The sequence below is a fragment of the Otolemur garnettii genome, unplaced genomic scaffold (genome assembly GCF_000181295.1).
Source record: "Otolemur garnettii isolate 467f Iridium unplaced genomic scaffold, OtoGar3 scaffold00028, whole genome shotgun sequence".
NCBI lineage: Eukaryota > Metazoa > Chordata > Mammalia > Primates > Galagidae > Otolemur > Otolemur garnettii.
This window is the reverse complement of record NW_003852423.1, coordinates 3,060,897-3,066,541: the sequence shown is the minus strand read 5'-3', so window position 1 is coordinate 3,066,541 and position 5,645 is coordinate 3,060,897. Positions and strand designations below refer to the sequence as shown.

At 39.1% G+C, this 5,645-nt stretch overlaps 1 pseudogene; it reads left to right on the top strand.

The window, feature by feature from the left end:
- The first annotated feature begins 3,490 nt into the window (after positions 1-3,490).
- LOC100945769 lies at positions 3,491-4,333 on the top strand (annotated as a pseudogene).
- The last annotated feature ends 1,312 nt before the right edge of the window (positions 4,334-5,645 follow it).

Genomic DNA, 5,645 nt, shown 5'->3' with positions numbered 1-5,645 from the left:
GCTATGAGCTATGATGCCATGGCACTCTATCGAGGGCAACAAAGTGAGACTCTCTCTCAACAAAACAAGACAAAAAAAAGGTACAATTTCTGTAACTTACTCTTAGATGGATCAGATTTTTTTTTTTGAGACAGTCCCTGTGTCACCCTCAGTAGAGTGCTGTGGCATCACAGCTCACAGCAACCTCAAACTCTTGGGCATAAGTGATTCTCTTGCCTCAGCCTCCCAGCTGGGACTATAGGCACCTGCCACAATGCCTGGCTATTTTTTGTTGCAGTTGTCATTGTTGTTTGGCAGGCTTGGGCTGGGTTTGAACTGGCCAACTTCGGTGTGTGTGGCTGGCACCGTAATCACTGTGCTATGGGTGCTGAGCCTGGATCAGATGTACACGTGCATCCATGTAAATAGAGAGCCAGAGAAAGATGAAGTAAATACAGCAAAGTTAACAATTGGTGAATCTGAGTGGAGGATACAAGAGCACTTTGCGTAATTCTTGCAATATTTCTCTGGGTTTAACATTATTTCAGAATTAAAAAAAATACAATGTATTGTCCAGCTCAGGCTTAGGCAAAAAGAAATGTGTGTTTCCAGCCACCAGAGCAACATATTCCCTTCCCTTTGATCCATGTATTTTACTTTTGTATTTTAAAACATGTAATGAGAAAGCATCACTTTTTAGGACATGTAATAGGAAGGAGGGTCAAGTGACGTCCATTGTGGGGGAAGTGTGTTCCTAGTAGCACAGGAAATGAATTCCCTGAGTGTTTCCTTCCTGTTAGGACTGAAAACAAGCAGCCCTGGACAGCTGCCTCTTTAACTATGTGCGGGGGTGGGAGGGAGGAGAGATTTTGTCAATTTTTTTAGTTTCTTCTTCTTGGTTAAAAAAAAGAAATCAATTATGAGTTTGTGCTAACCAAATTCCTTCATACTCACACCATGATAATTATCAGGAATAAACAAGTGGAAGGCCTTACGCATGTTATGCTCTTTTGAGAACTCAAAAGTCTTGACTTTTCCCCAGTATAAAAGATCGCATTTAATTTCAGATCTTGTAGCTAACGATAGCAAATATCTTAAGTCAGTTATGTGTAGTTTTTGACTTCAAAGACAAGAGTGTGATTAACTATCCTAGTTTTTTTGAGTATCTACTTCAGATCATTTTATGCTTTTTTTTTTTTGAGACTGAGCCTCAAGCTATCCCCCTGGGTAGAGTGCCATGGCATCATGCTCACAGGAACCTCCAACTCCTGGGCTCAAGTGAGTCTCCTGTCTCAGCCTCCCAAGTAGCTGGGACTACAGGTGTCTGCCACAATGCCTGGCTATTTTTTGGTTGCAGCCATCATTGTTGTTTGGCGGGCCCAGGCTGGGGATTCGAACCCGCCACCTTAGGTTTATGTGGCTGGCACCTTAGCCGCTTGAGCCACAGGCGCTGAGCCCATTTTATACTTTTTAAGAAAGATAATTTCTTATGTGTTTTGTGAAATCTATTTAATTTTCATGTCTGCATAAGACTTTTAAAAAAATCAGGGAGAAAAATTTGGTCAGATTGTCATCCACAAAATAGGACCACTGCCAATACCTTCTATGAATTAAGCCAAGTAAGGTTGGGAGGGGGTTGTAATCAGCAGTAGAAAAATGGGAAAATTGAGGCTCAGAAGACTGAAATAACTTCCTCAAAGCCAAATAATCCTTATGTGAGTTTACACTGTAATCTATGGCTTTAAGCAGTAGAAGTCTTTACAAGGTTTATGAGCTCTCTTAATTATAGTGAGTTTATAATTAGGTGTATTTAGTCATCCTTTGTGATTCTTTCCATTGTTTATGCTAATTTGCAGTTTTAAAAAGTCCTTTTTCTTCTTCTTCTTCTTCAATTGATAGTTCCAGAATCCAAGCTGCTTTGTTGTTACCAATGGCAAAATATTTTGAAATCAAATTGCTGGGGCTTTAATAATATTGTGATATTTGGGTTGCTGTGATATCATAAAAGTTAGGTTTTTAGCAATATGATTTTGAGTGTTTTACACCTTTGAATGCTTTAAAAAATGATCACTATTAATATCAATTCATTTCTAAAATCAAAATATACAAGTCTAGGGGTGGTGCCTGTGGCTCAATGAGTAGGGTGCCAGCCCCATATACCGAAGGTGGCGGGTTCAAGCCCTGCCTTGGCCAAAAACTGCAAAAAATATATATTACAAAATATACAAGTCTATCACCCGTGCACTTGTGTAATGTTGCAAAATAATCTTCAAAGATTTTCTTTCTGTGTTAGGGAAAGAGTCTGGATTCCTTGTACCTTTGAAGGCAAGTCTTCAGGGTTCAATCCTGCCCTGACTCCTATGACTATTTCCTCACCGCTTACTGCCTGGAACTCATTTTGGGTGTTGAAACCTACAGTTCTATTCTGTGTTCTCCTATATCCTATGAGTAGCTGCTATTGTATTGTACTGAGCCTTACTTCTCCTTATTCATCTTATTCCCCCCCCTTTTTTAAAAAAAAAAAAACAAACAAACTTGAGTTTCTATCTTTATTTCCATTAGCAAACCTTGTTTCCCCATAATGGCAGGTCATGTAGAATTGGGAATTCCATAAACAGATTATATATATTATAATGAAAATAGATTAACAAAGAAAATGTTTCATGGTGCCTCTGGTCAGTCTTTTAACTGCCTCTTCAATGTCTTCCTGGCTAACAATGTTCCTAGCATCTCCATGTTTAATATTTTGATCAATACTATAGTCAAAGTGAATGCCCAGCTGGAACCCTGCACATTTAGCCTCTTAATGTCAGTCAGCTTCAAGTATTGCAGCATCTAAAACATAGCTTGGGAGGGAGGAGGATGAAGACGAGGAGAACAGAGGTGGGTGTGGCTCAGTTACAAATAGCCTCACATTCTAAGGTATGTTCCAAGGGGTTAAAAAAAAGTGTAAGTACTAAAAAAAGAAACTTCCTAATTGCTAATGGAGTTACAGAGAAAGTCAATATTGTTATATAGATCAAATGACATCACAATGGAACTAAACATAAATATTATATCAAAACCAGTTCTTTTCAATCTTCAAAGTATGTGCAAATCACCTAGGAGTTTTATTAAATGCAGATTCTAATTCAGTGGATCTTAGATGGAGCCTGAGATTCTGCATTTCTAAGAAGCTGCAAGGGGCTACTGGTGCTGCTCCCTAGGCCATACTTTGAGTAGTAGGGCTATAAAATACTCTCTTTTAAGCAACAGGGAGAAATATTGATTAGGCATGATAAAGAAAAGAAGGTGAACAGAGGAGGGAGAACAGGACCTCCATAAGTGGAGGGAGGCAATCCAAGTGGGAAGCCATCTCCCTCCCTTTTTTTCTTTTCACATGTAAGATACATTTTACAGGAAGATCTTATCTGCAAAATGAAAACTCCTAAAATGACTTCCGTTATCCTGTTATCCTCTGAACTTTAGAGTTGTGTGTAGAGCAAAGAACAAAAGACATTGAGACAGGCCCTCTGGTTGGAGATATGTGTAACACACCGACTTACTGTGACCTAGGAAAGGCTGCCAAGGATGTCTTCAATAAAGGATATGAGTTTGGCATGGTCAAAATAGATCTGAAAACCAAGTCTTGTAGTGGAGTGGAATTTTCTACTTCTGGTCAGTCATGCTTACACTTATACAAGGAAGGCGTCAGGCAACCTAGAGACTAAATATACGGTCTGCAACTATGGACTTACCTTCACCCAAAAATGGAACACAGACAATACTCTTGGGAGAATAAGGTGGCTGAAGGGTTGAAATTAACTCTTGATACCAAACACAGGAAAGAAGAGTGGGAAATTAAAGGCCTCCTATAAGTGGGATTGTTTCAGTCTTGGCAGTAATGTTGATATAGATTTTTCTGGACCAACCACCTATGGCTGGGCTGTGTTGGCCTCTGAAGGTTGGCTTGCTGGCTATCAGATGAGGTTTGACACAGGCAAATTTAAACTGTCACAGAATAATTTTGCCCGGGGTTACAAGGCTGCAGACTTCCAGCTGCACGCTCATGTGAATGATGGCACCGAACGATGGCACTGGTTCTATCTACCAGAAGGTTAATGAGAAGATTGAAACATCAATAAACCTTGCTTGGACAGCTGGCAGTAATAATACCCGTTTTGGCATCGCTGCTAAATACAAGCTGGATCGTAGAACTTCTCTATCTGCTAAAGTAAATAATGCCAGCTTGATTGGACTGGGTTATACTCAGACCCTTCAACAAGTCAAACTGACCTTATCAGCTTTAATTGATGGAAAGAACTTCAATGGAGGAGGCCACAAGTTTGGGTTGGGATTTGAACTGGTAGCTTAATGTGGTTCGAGTAGAAAGAACATCAGATTTGTCCTTGGAAGTGATGAGAAATGAACCCATTATGTTTTGGCCTTAAAATTCTTCTGTGAAATTTCAAAAGTGTGGATGAACTTTTTATTTTTCCAAAGAATTGCAATCCTCCCACACTGAAGTCTAGAGATGGCAGGTCCATCCTCAGGGAGGTGCTGGAAGGCCTGCCTGGCAGTTGTCCTGTTTGTGCCACATTTCAGTTCAATCTGTAGTGTTAATTTAAATGTGTTCTTCAGCGACAGTGTAGTGTCACGTTAAAGAAAATGACCCAACCCTCCAGTTTGTACATCACATTCTCTTGTCCCATGCCACTTTTTCATGACCTTTGAATATATCAGTCTCTGTGCTGTAGTGGAATCTTTGGTTTTGCCTCAGAGTAAAATAAAATAAACACATCACATTTGGAAGAAAAAAGACATGCAATGGAGAATTAACCAATGAAGCATGCATTTGCTAAGATTTTATTAAGATGACCAGAATTCAAAACAAAACTATTATATCTGAAATTCTGAGAATATGTCCATACATTGTATTAAGGGAAATAGTCACAGCACACGTTCTACTAACAAATAATTCTGACATCTTGAGAAGAGAATCTAAGTCATCTATTCTTCATGTTTTGCTGCCAAGGCTCATGAAAGCTCTGCAGCAGGTGAACCTGTGTGCCCTTGTCACACCGTGGCCTCCCACTGAAACAAGCATTTGTCCTCTGGAAACTTTTAAGTTGGGCGCTGTAAAATTGGCCCCTCTAGTCTTTTTCGGTTTGCAATATCAATACTTCAGAGTCCTATGTTTCTTTCACATTTGATTTGTTAATACTAAATGATAAGGATTTGTATACATATTTACCTATGCCCATGCATTTATTCAATCATTTATGTTTTCTAATACTTTAAAATGATTTCTATGTCCTCTCCTTTGATCCTCGCAATGATTTTATTTAACTACTTTCTCTAATTTAATAACAAGGAAACCAAGGCTTCGAGATAGTTGTTAGGAAACTTGTCCAGGATCAGAAAGTTAATATGTGGCAAAACCAGTGCTGAAATCTGGTCCTTGGTAGAAAAGCATCTCAGTTTTTTTCCACTAGGCCTTATTTATTTTTATTATATAGAGCACACGTAGAGGTGATATTATTGTCAAGCCAAGAGGATAGTTTCTAAGACAGCTTTAAACAAAGACTGTAGAAAGAGAAGAAAGAGACATCCTTTGGAAAACTGTGACCAAGTCAAATCCAGAGTCCAGCTGCATGATTAAAAGGGACATTTTGGCTCTGATTAAG